Consider the following 13,049-nt stretch of genomic DNA (forward strand, 5'->3'; position numbering starts at 1 on the left):
TTATTCATTGGCTTTTTTTTAATTTTTGTGTTATTTGTTTCTCGGGTTAGGGTCAAAAAACACATTCTTAAGTAAAAAAATACATACCAGGGTTATTGCAGTTTCGACATTTCTATTTGAATACAATAAATTGAAATATACAGTACTTACAATAATATTGTCCTTTTCATGATCATTTTTCAGTGCGTAACAAATGATAGGAAAAAGGGTAAGTCCGTGATAATACACATTTATGACATTTATTCTAACATGACATTTTAGTTAAATCTGACAGTTGTCACATTTTATTTTCAATTTGGAATAAAAACAAATCAAATGTGTTTCTTGCATTTATAAAATGGTATTTTCTTTGATTTGTATAGTCTTATAAATTATACAGATTATATTAGTAATTATCTAATTAAAAAAAATATTTTTTTATTATGGCGCCATCTATCGACAACTAGAATAACTAGAAGAAATGTTATAAAAATGTCACCGACGAAATGTAATCACCGACGTGCCTTTTTTTCTGTTACATACAATTTAATGCGTTAGAAAGAAATCGAAAAACTGTGACGCACTGAAAGATGATCATGAGAAATACTGTATTAATTCCAATAAAAACTATTTTAATATATTAAACAGATGTCTTATAATTTAATAGGTGCCTAAATCAATGAGGGTTTGTAGCATAATAGTCTATTTCAAAGGCTAACCGATTTCAGCACTCTGGTGCCGTAGTATAGGAGCATCTGTAAATATGCTTCCGGTTCCCAGTTTCCAGCTTCCTCGGTCGTTCCATTCACCATGGTGAAGATTCCTTTTTCGACATTGCCTTCTGAATGCCTTCTAGCCAGGATTGTTTCGGCCTTCCTCTCTTCGTTTTTTCCCTTGGTGTCCATTTTAGAATTTGCTTTGGAAGAATGTCGTCGTCCATTCTTTCTACATGACTATGCCAGATCAGTTGTCTCCTGTGAATTTCGTCTATGATGGTTGATTTGACTCCCATTATATTTCTGATTTGGTCATTTTGTATTCTTTCAAGCCTTGATTTTCTAGCCGATCTTCTCCAGAAGTCCATTTCCAATGCAAGTAGGCGTCGTTCCAGGGTCGTTCCAGGTAAGTTGCCATGTTTCGCATCCATATAACACCATACTTTTAAAGATGGAGTTAAAGATGATATGTTTCTTTGATTAGATAGTTTTTTTTATTATAGCATCGGGTTTAGGCATCCAATCACCCTTTTTCCTTTCATGATCCTTTGCTCTATCTCTTTTTCGGTGCGCCAACTTTTGTTGCTTGTTCCCAAATATACATATTCCTCACAGTTCTTGATTGTTTCTTGTTCGTTAACTATGTATTAGAACTTTTACTTCAGTCGCGATGCATAAATATTGCGTTTTGTTTCTATATACGTAGGAACGGGAAAAACCCACCGGTTATAACCTAAAACCGGTTTTTTTATTCCATAATAATCGGTTTGTCCGGTGGTTTTTTTGTCCTTTTAAAGTTGTCTTTTTAAAAAAATAACCGGTGAAAACCGGATAAGCAACCTGCAAAAAATAATGATTTAAAGAAAAAATGGGGAAGTTTTTTTATATATTATGGGGTCCATATATATTAATCCACCCGCATATATTTACACAGAAACGTCTATAAGCTGTTATAAAAACATCTATTAGCTAGACAGCTAGTACATAAATATATTATTCATGTTTAGCTGAACCTTTAGCTCAAACCTATGTTTAGCTGGACGGTAAACACGAATTTGAGTAGAATAGATCGACTGTCTTTTAATCAGTATGACAAAATTGTGGATTACTGTAAATATAGAGCACCAATCTCATGATAATTAGCAAGAAAAAGATAACAAAAGGTCAAATCTACGTCAGCCAAACCCATGGTACAAAGACGCCAGGTACGATATTGCGCATGCGACTATCAGCTGATCGCGTTCTGTCAACGTCACAATGAGAGTAGCCGATGTTGGAATCAACGAACTGTCAACACTGATGGAATGGCCCCGTCCCATTCCAACAGTAAAGCGAGATAGGCGCCAACATACAAGAGAGAGGTTCTAGCACTTCTAGAGAGACATGAGAGAGACAGAGAATTTGTCAGGTAAAATTTGCTACAACTACAACGTACCTGACTAGCACTGTCTGGCGATTATCTTCCCTCCTTTACCTGATTATCTTCTATCTCATCCTTGCGCCATTAAATTTGCTTCATGGCGATTCCATCAGTGTTGACAGTTCGTTGGTTGGAATACATAAGTTTACATGGGAATTTTATCGATTTTTTAGCTATTGAGGAGATTTTTGTGAGATTTAAGTTGATTAGTAGGCTTATTAGTCTGAAAGAATTATTATTTACCCCTTACTGTATTGTCCCCAAAATTAGTTTATTTAAAAAACAACTGAACGGTATCTTAGAATAAGTTTATTTTAGTTTATTATTATGAGATGTTTGATAGTTTAAAATTTATTGTTTTAAAGTACAGCTTTCTTAAAACTTTTGTAAATGGATGCCGTTAATAAATAAATAATGTACGAATTAGTTTTAAACTTTCGTTCGGTCGACAAATTATTGCATTTTACAGAAATCATTGAAATTTAAAGATAGATAACTATATAATTATGTATACCTAATATTGATGATTTGTTATACTACATAAATTATATCCAATGTTCTTAATTTATGGTATGGGGAGAAACCTGGTGCCCTGCAGATGTACCTCTACCATACATTGGCTCTTAACACAGGGGAGTTCGTTAAGGGGGTCCCGAAAAAAATCTATCATTAAAAATACTCGAAATTGCCAGATTAAGATAATGTAAGTTAAGGACATGCAAAACGGTGTATATTTCAAAAATCTGACGATTTGAGCGGGGAGTAAGGAAATGGGCGAGTTAAAAAGTTTCACCAAAAAATCGAATAATTCGCAAAATGAACGTTAGATCGAAAAACTTAAAAATACGTGTTTTTCAAAAATCCATCGAATGATACCAAACATGACCCCCCACGGAGAGGGTTGGGAAGTAAATTTAAAATTTTAAATACAAATCCCGCGATATTTCGCAAAATAAACAGATCGACAATTTGCAAAATACACTTAATCAATATTTTTGAAAAATCTATCGAATGGTACCAAAGACAACCCCCACAGAGGTGGGGTGGGGGTTACTTTAAAATCTTAAATAGGAGCCCCAAAGTTTTATTCCAGATTTGGATTCTTTACGTAAAAATAAGCAACTTTTATTCCAAACATTTTTTCAACATATGGATAGATAGCGCTATAATCTAAAAAAACCATTGTTGGAAATGGAAAATTAAATTAAAAATGGAAAGTCCCCACTAAAATGGAAAACTTTACTTAACTTTTTTTGGTTTTAGGACCTACTCTTCACAACCCAATAGTTCTCCAAAGCGCTCGAGTGACTGCACATTTAGCCTACTTCGCTCACCTACTATTACAATTTACGCTATATATGTCGGTATATACCTACTCAATATTTTTCATATGCTAAATAGTTCAAATTTCAAAATTGCTGTGGTAAGTATTTTATATTGAAGACCAAAGTAATTAATTATTTATTCATCAAATTTTGCCCTATGGCAAAACAAAATTCTGACATAAATAGGTATACCCTATTCCACGAACATACACCTGTTTTGGATTACTTCGACAACGAATATTTTACTGTGCAAAATAAGAAGAACGAAAGTAAATTGCAAATTACATTGTTGTTTATTGGAATAATTATTAGCGCCATTTACTTTCGTACTTCTTATGTTGCACAGTAAAATATTCGTTGTCGAAGTAATCCAAAACAGGCGTATGTTCATGGAATGGCCCATATCAGTTATTAGTAGTCCCGACTGGACGTTATTAGATAGAAAATAAATATCATCTTACAGTGACTCAACCCCGGCTGGGCATTGGGCAATAAAAAAGGTACTATTTAGATACTGGCACATGTATATACTTACTGCCATTTTAGTCCAGAGAAATAAAATTTTTGTCGGGACACTTGAGCAGCCAGGTTGCAAATGGGTTTTTTGGGTACCATATACCTAATACATTATAAATACAAACATGCCCGTCACTGTTCAGACGGGAAATTTAGTGATTAACAAATAAGGGTCAAAAATGGCAGTTTTTTCGTATAAATCGCTACAGGTAAAAATAGGATAATTAAATATCTTCCGCTTACACGTGGATTAACCAAGTCTCCGAAGGGGGCCTAAAGAAACCTCCAGAAGAATTGGTGGTAAAAATGCATCAACTGGATACTATATATACTAATTTTAATGGGTATGGACTTCAGTTAAAGTTAGGGAAAAATTATTTACAAAGACTTATTGATTTATCTGGAAATATTGAATGTGATTACAAAACCAAACACCTGTTTTTTTGACCGCGCATGTATTTTAGGATTAAGAAATTAAACTTAACACTTAAAGAAAATATGAGAAATACGAGAAAATTAAAGAAAAATTGTAACTTACTCTTGTGTTTTATTTGTTTGTGATTTTGTTTCACACCATTAATAATCAATTATTTTCATCTGCTTACGTGCAACTAAATGAAGGCTCGATTCAGAGGCGTCCGTACATATATGGGTAGGGGGGCCGTGGCCCTCCATGGCTTTTCGGGTGCTTTAAACTATATATTGTCATCCAAAGTATACAAAATGTAATGTGCAACATATTCAAGTCTAGCCCCCCTACAAATTTTTATATGTACGCCCATGGCTCGATCCCCTCCTTAACACTGACCCCAAATAAGACAAGCCAATCAAAAATAAGCTCGTAAAATTTATTTAAAAAGCGACGAATACAAAAAATTTTTGAATATACATCACAAATTTATTTTAGAAATTTATTTTTGTTCATTGTATTGTTAATTAATTTTATAAATCAAAATAATGAAACACCTACATTTCAATAAATCCTAAATAGTGAAACAGAAATTATATTAATCTGTTCAAATGACTCTTTATGACCAAGTTAAGACTAATTGTGCTCCGAGCGCTAATGTTTTAAATGGGGAATATTTAAAATCACTCTCATTGTGACGTCAGGCGCGAACTCATCCGAATTTCGGATATTCCGGCTATCGTACCTGGCGTCTTTGTACCATGAGCCAAACTCCAGTATCTACAGCTACCTCGGCACAATAACGAATGAAGAATAAATCAACAACCAGGATGTCTCAAGAGCGCTCATCGGAAAAGCTAAATCTACCTTCACCGGATGAAGGCCACCGGATGAATGGCTTCTTCAAGAGCCACAACCTCGCTCTTGGTATAAAAGTAAGAATGCGGTGATGCTGCGTCTTTTCTGACCTTTTTTGGTATTTAATCGTGGATTTTGAACAAATAAGATTTATGCAGATTATTGGAAGTATTTGAGATGTTGCTATATTGGGAAATACTTAAGATCTTGTGGACTAACGAGTCATAAATGAGGAGGTCCTCAGAAGAATGAAGAATAACCGAGACCACCATCAAATCTCGAAAGCTAAGAAATGAATTCAGATATGCCCTACTACAGGCCATCCCAAACCTTTTATATTTATATCGATTGAGTATCTTGGTATCGATGTATTCTTTCAATAGTATCGATATCAATAATATTGATACCGATCGATTCGAATAGAGTATCGCAAACTAAAATGCAATATAAATGTAAGATTGTTACCTCATGGGTATTAACTATTTACTTAAAAAACCGTACACCGGTTTTTGGAATAACCGGTTTTTTGACCGGTTATAACCGGCAGGTTAAACCGTAAGTAGAAAAAACCAAAAACCGCCATTCCTACACAGAAAGGCCCCACTCTTCATATGTTTGAAATAACCGTCTCGTCATGAATTCTAACATCTTCCTTATAGCCTGATCAGGTAACGCAAAATTTTACGAAAACCTCCAAAAAAATAAAGGAAGGATGAAAATTTGGGAATAGGTAGTTGAAATTGTCTATTATTATATACGAAAAAGTTTACAATTCTACATCCCCTCCGTTTTACAAAAATTGGAAAATACGGGGTGAAAAATTTTTTCTCGGGGGTGAAAAGATATACGTTCAAAATAAGTCCTGAATTGGATACAATGACTAATTCTAAGTAACTTTTGTTCTATAGAGTTTTTTTACTAAGTCAATACTTTTCGAGTTATTTGCGAGTGAATGTGTTCATTTTTATCCAAAAGCCTCCGCTAATTAATGCCATGTCGTTAGCATTCGCCATAATGTGTGACGTCGATATTATAATTGTAACTTTTATTTCGGTAGCTCTATCTGTTCCTGCTATATGCGACATTAAAAAATAGTGACGTTGATAGAGTCGCTCTGTCGTACTCCAGTTGCTATTTCTATATCTTTAGAGATACCGTCCTCTGTTGTCTGTTATAATTATTGTTGCCACCGATCCTTCCGTTGTCATTTTCGTAAGCTTGCATTGTGTGATGTTACTTTTCTTTAGAATACGAAATATCCAACCTGTTTCCATTCTTCGGGCATTCTTTCTTCTTCTCAAATCCTTATTATTTGGTTGTATATCTTTCGTTACAGTTTTTCACCGCCTCGTTTTATTATCTCGTTTGGTATTTCGTCTGAATCTGCTGCTTTGTTTTACTTTAGATTTCTGATCACACGTAAAAATGGTTCCGATTTTCGAGATATGTTTCTTCTGTGTATCCATGAGTGGTTTCTCAAGCCTTAAATAACTCTTCGTAATGTTTCTCTTATATTTTGGCATTAATCTTAACTCTTGGTTTCTTCTTGTTTTGTAATTTTATATATCGATGCCTCAGAAGCCAATCGGTGTAAATCAATAAGCGTTTAAAATAAGATAAGAAGATGTTTGTGAAAGTAATTTCAGAAAAATAATGAATCATTAAAAGTAAATAAACCGTATTTATTTATTACAATATAAGTATTATATTCATAAATACAGACAAGGAAATTATAATATTGTTATATACAGTATGGTGCAAATGAAAGGAATAACAGAAGTGACGTCATCCATCTGGGCGTAATGACGTAATCGATATTTTTTTAAAATGAGAATAGGGGTTGTGTGACAGCTCATTTGAAAGGTTATTCAATTCTCTATTCAGTAATATAAACATTAACATCGTTATTTATACAGGGTGTCCAAAAACAATTTTTTTATTAAATTAATTGACAAAAAAAAAAGAATGTATGTAATTTATTTAATTATATGTGTAATATCATAAGCCACTTTTAAGAAGAATGTGACTTACACCGTTTAACTTCTGAAGCATCCATATGTATATAGCTTTACAATATTCTTGCTATTTACTTCCAACTCGTCTGTTAGTTCATCAATCCATCTCTTTTTTTATTTGTACAACATTAACATTTATATGAGTTTTTCCTTTTTTTCCTATACTTTTTCAACTCTTCTTCTCCACCTGTCTTCAGCTAGTTGTTTCGTGGTATACATAATAATTTAAAGGTAATTAAGACACCGTAATTACGGTTAAAGATGAGAATTAAATGAGAAGCGAATAACTGACATGCTTCTTTCAATTTGTTATGCGTGTCATTACATAGTTAATACGTGAATAATCAACCCTAATGTGCAAAAATTGTCATCCGGTTCTATTTATGACTTCCAAGAAAGAAAATACCATTTATTATCTCCAATTAACATGGACATAGCTCAGAATTTATACCGATGTAACAAGTAACAAGTTGCATGTAATCGTTTCCAACAAGTGAGTGCAACAAAACTGCAGAGATTTACAAGATGCGGTTCTTAATAGAAATATAACTACTAACTGAACATTTTATGGTTTAAAAAGAGAATTCACGTAAATACTTCGTCTTGCAGCACGCACTCTATAAACTCTATAATAGTTTTAATAAGCTTTGAACTTGTAATACGTTTTCTTCATTATATTCAACAGTGTGGAAACATTCCAATTAGTCATCAAATCTCTAATAATACCGATAAAAACAACGTTTACTTACGAGCAAGATAACAACAAAAATAGCCAGATACATAAAAAAGAAAGGAATAATACCAGCTTTCAGAACTAACAACAACTTAAGCAAATATATTAAGAACAATAAAAGCCGAAAGAGAAAGCAACTACAGAGTGGTGTGTACAAACTAACTTGTGGTGACTGTCCGAAAACGTACATCGGCCAAACTGACAGAACTTTGGACAAACGGATAGCAGAACACAAAAGGGCTTTCAACAATAGAAAAACAGACACTTCTACATACGCACTTCACCTTCTAGATCATAATCATTCTTTCAATGAATAGTTTTAAATTCTGCATATCCAAAATAAAGGCCTTAAGCTATTTTTTTTAGAATCTATGGAAATTAATAAACTGAAAAATACAGATATAATTCTGAATGACCAACTCGAGACAAACAGCTCCCCACTCCTCAACTTCTTCAGTTAGAGACTTAAAAAGGCAAACACATTGTAAATTATATCACTTGAGAAAGGCACTCTGCCGAAACAGCTGTAGTCACATAATTGTAAATAATAAATTTTGTGGAAGTATAGAAAACAAAAGTTTTCAGTGTTTTATTGTGAGATTAATTTTTGGTGTTACGCGCAGGACAGCGGATACGTTTGCTCTGATTGGGCATTTCAATGCCCTTTGATAATGATTGATAAATCTTAATTTTTAGTAAATTTCTGTATAAATAAATAAATTTGTTTATTGCAGAATAGAAACTCATACTCTGTCCTTTAAAATAACACTTTTTTTTAACAAAAACTTTCTTTGTTCATATATTTTACCTTAGAGAATAAAAGTTTATAATTTTTGAACGTATGCAATTGTTTAAACAATATTTCATAAACAATAATCAAATTAGTTTGATTTTTGTGAAATTAAAATATTAAAATACAACAAAATATAGAGTAAGAAAATAATATAATAGATAGATATTGGAAGACATTTTGGTGGAAATCAACTTGTGTAAACACCGCTGTCCCTCGCGTAGCTCCAAAAATGAATGTTTATTTAAAAAAATTCCTGACGCCACGATAGTAAATCGATTTTAATTTTGCAAATTTCAAATGAAAGGTACAGTATTCTTCTATATATTAAAAAATATTCAACTTGTTATCTGCTTTATTTTCAATCCTGCAACATTAAAAAAAAATGATTTTTTTTGCGAAAGCTGGATTGCAAAATTTATTTTGTAAAATCTATTGGACCGATCTTTGAAATTTACAGTATTGTTTTATTATATTGTAAAGTTCTTTTGGGTAAAATATAAAGGTCCTAAGTGTAGCATAAATGAATGGAAAACGTAAAATGCGAATACTTGTTTTTTTATGTATTTTTTTCGCAATTATTGCTATTTTGCAACACGAGTGACAATTTTTTTAAATTTTTAACCAATCCTATATTGTAGAAATTTAATTACGCAACTTTTATGTCCGTGCAACTTCTCTCGAAAGTGAATACTTTTAAAGTTATAATCAAAAATCGAAGAAAAAATCAAGTTTTTTCTTAACTTTTTGACATTTTGATTATTTAAACAATGTTCCGGACCTTTTTGAGTGGGAGGATAACTCAATTATTATTGTATGAGTTAATTCCAAGCAATTTCTGCAAAAAATATGAGTCGCCTCTCAACGTCCATCTCAAAATAGATGCGCCCTGGACTATTGACTTACTTATGAAGCAAAAAGCTAAATTTTTAAGCAGCAAAAAAAGGCTCGGTCCAAGAAATCCAATAAGTAGAGATTGTTGTATACATTTAGAAATATCTTCACATAACTTTTACTTAACCTGGGACTATAATTAGGCCTATAGTATTGAAATGCTACGTATTATCTCTCCTTTTATATGGAGTTGAAGCCTGGACAATTACGGACGCAACTGAAAAAATATTTGATATGTGGTGTTCTCGAAGAATGTGGATAATATCATGAACACAACACGTAACAAACACGAAAACATTAAGAAAGATGATAAAGGAAAAAGAACTATTCAACACCATGAAGGAAAGAAAGATGAACTATTGTCACATACAAAGAAATGAAAAGTGTGAGTTCATGCGATTGGTTATACAAGGAAAAGCGGAAGGAAACAGAGGAGCGGGGTGACGATGCACGTGCTGGTCAACAAATTAAAAGAAGTGGAGTGAAAAAGCAGCAATAGGACTCTTTAGAACCGCTGCAGTGTAAAAAGTATAGAATGGGTCACCCTATATATCGAAATATTAATAAATTGAAATGTACTTGATGCGCCTGAAAGTATAAAGAAACAATAATAAAGAATTAGAATACACAAAGAGATCCTGTGATTATTTTCTACATTTTCAAACACAAGTCATTTTTGAAGTTATACTTCTTTAAGATCGAGAGTGAAATTTTATAATTCCCTGGCGCATGCGCACACAGACAGTATGTATTTCGTTGCTAATCTTTCAAGATAGGTATGTATACAGGGTGAGTCACCACTAACGGGACGGAATATTACAGCGAAACGGTAAAAGATTTGAAAAAAATTTAAATTGAATAGTTTGTATGTTGATAAAAGCTAAATTTTAAAATTATTTTGAAATATACAGGGTGTCCCAATAAATGGCGGCGTATCAAAGTTATATTTTTTCTTATGGAACAACCTGTATTTTATTGAACTTTTTAATTGTCCGCAAAAAATAAGGTATAGTTTCATAAGGCTTCCCTATACCTATGTACAGAGTGTTCTGAGTTATGTTGACTTTTCTTAAAATGTAAAGTTTTAAAAGAAGGCTTATTCTCAAGTTATTTAAGAAATTATAAAAACATTACTTTTACATCTAAATAGTTGGATATTGGTTGAATGTATTCCATGATTCATTATTACACATTTGTCTACAGGGTGTTCAAAATTTATAGTTTCATTAGTGGGGTATTCATTGTGTCATATGATGCGTATTTTAAATGGAACACCATGTATATTAATAAATAATTATACTTAACAAATTTACCTCTTTCGAATGGTATATGGATGTCCTATACCTAGGTCTCATAGTTTTTGCGTAATTTACAATTATTTAAATTCTTACTGTGTAAATCGATTTTAAAACAAAAGATGAAGTTAATTAATGTCATTGTATGACATTGTCATTTTATGACAATACGGTCTGGTAATTATCTTATAATTAATGCATTCCATGATTGATTATTACACATTTATTTACAGGGTGTTCAAAATTTACAGTTTCATTATTAAATTATTCAATGTAGCATAATATGATGGGTATTTTATTAGAACACCATGTATATTAATCAAAGATTGTACTAAACACAGGTTTCTGGGATTTTTAATATAACCTTATTTAAAAAAATTATCTTGGTCAATCCTGGTGACCTAGGTGGCCAAATATATGGACCGAATCAATCTATCCATTTATTTCTAAATTTTATGTTGATGTTGTTCTTAACATCACGTCAAAAATAAGCAGGAGCTCCGTCCACTTGAAGCCACATGTTTGTTCGCACGCTAAGTGGAAGGTTTTAAGAAATATTCAAAAAACTTGTTTTAAGAAATTTAAAAAAGTTGCTCCATTCAGATTTTCGTCAAAAAAATATGGGTCGATAACGTACTGGCTCAGAATACTGCCCCAAACATTAACACTTCATCGTTGTTGTTTACTGTATCATAATAAAATGAAAGCTATATCTATTAACTAGACGATTATTATTAAAAGTAGGTAGATTCGTCTGTACACAATACATTCTTAAAAAAATCAGGATCTTCTCCAAATTCTAAAGTCTATAAACGAAAAGTTATACGTTCCTGTTCTGTCTAATGCTGGTGTAGTTGAGTTTTATACGGATGATAGTGGTTTTTCTTATGTATTCTACATACACTTGTTAGACTGATCTCCAATTGACTCGACATTTTTCACGTAGGTACTAGTATTTGGGTTTTCCGTAACAGAAAGCAGGACATCAAGTTCGTTGACGTCATCAAAAATAAATGGTTTATTTTAATTTAACTTTTCCTACCTATGCAAAATTACCAGCAGCACGGAATCTATCGAGAAATTTCTCAAAAACGTCCTTTTTTGGGTGTCCTCTATCAGGATACTTTTAAGCGTAAACTTTAGAAGCTAAGAGAAAATTTTAAAAATATTCCCCAATGCAAAGTAGCATGTCTACTCTTTCATAGATAGTGTGATTATTCATTTTTAGGAACAATTAAATTTGAATGTAATTGGCTCTTCCAAAGCCATTTTTAAGTAAAAAAAATTGAATATCATACACGGATGTTTATAGTTTTGATAATTACCAGACCGTACTGTCATAAGCTGACAATGTCATACAATGACATTAATCTTTTGTTTTAAAATCGATTTACAGATTAAGAATTTAAATAATTGTAAATTACGCAAAAACTATGACACCTAGGTATAGGACATTCATATACCATTCGAAAGAGGTGAATTTGGTTAGTATAATTATTTATTAATATAGATGGTGTTCCATTCAAAATAAGCATCATATGACACATTGAATACTCCAATAATGAAACTGTAAATTTTGAACACCCTGTAGACAAATGTATGATAATTAATCATGGAATACATTCAACCAATATCCAACTGTTTATATGTAAAAGTAATGTTTTTATAATTTCTTAAATAACTTGAGAATAAGCCTTCTTTTAAAACTTTACATTTTAAGAAAAGTCAAGATAACTCAGAACACTCTGTACATAGGTATAGGGAAGCCATATGAAACTATAGCTTATTTTTTGCGGACAATTAAACAATGCAATAAAATACAGGGTGTTCCATAAGAAAAAATATAACTTTGATACGCCGCCATTTATTGGGGCACCCTGTATATTTCAAAAGAATTTTAAAATGTAGCTTTTATCAACTTACAAACTATTAAATTTAAATTTTTTTCAAATCTTTTACCGTTTAGCTGTAATCTTCCGTCCCGTTAGTGGTGACTCACCCTGTATATCAGCGCAAATAAGCCATTAAAAGAATATATTAGTATTTTTAGTAAATGTATTATTTATTATAATTTTTGTGTCTTTGGATTTGTCTTCCTC

This window comes from Diabrotica virgifera, chromosome 3 (assembly GCF_917563875.1).
Source record: "Diabrotica virgifera virgifera chromosome 3, PGI_DIABVI_V3a".
Taxonomy (NCBI): Eukaryota; Metazoa; Arthropoda; class Insecta; order Coleoptera; family Chrysomelidae; genus Diabrotica; species Diabrotica virgifera.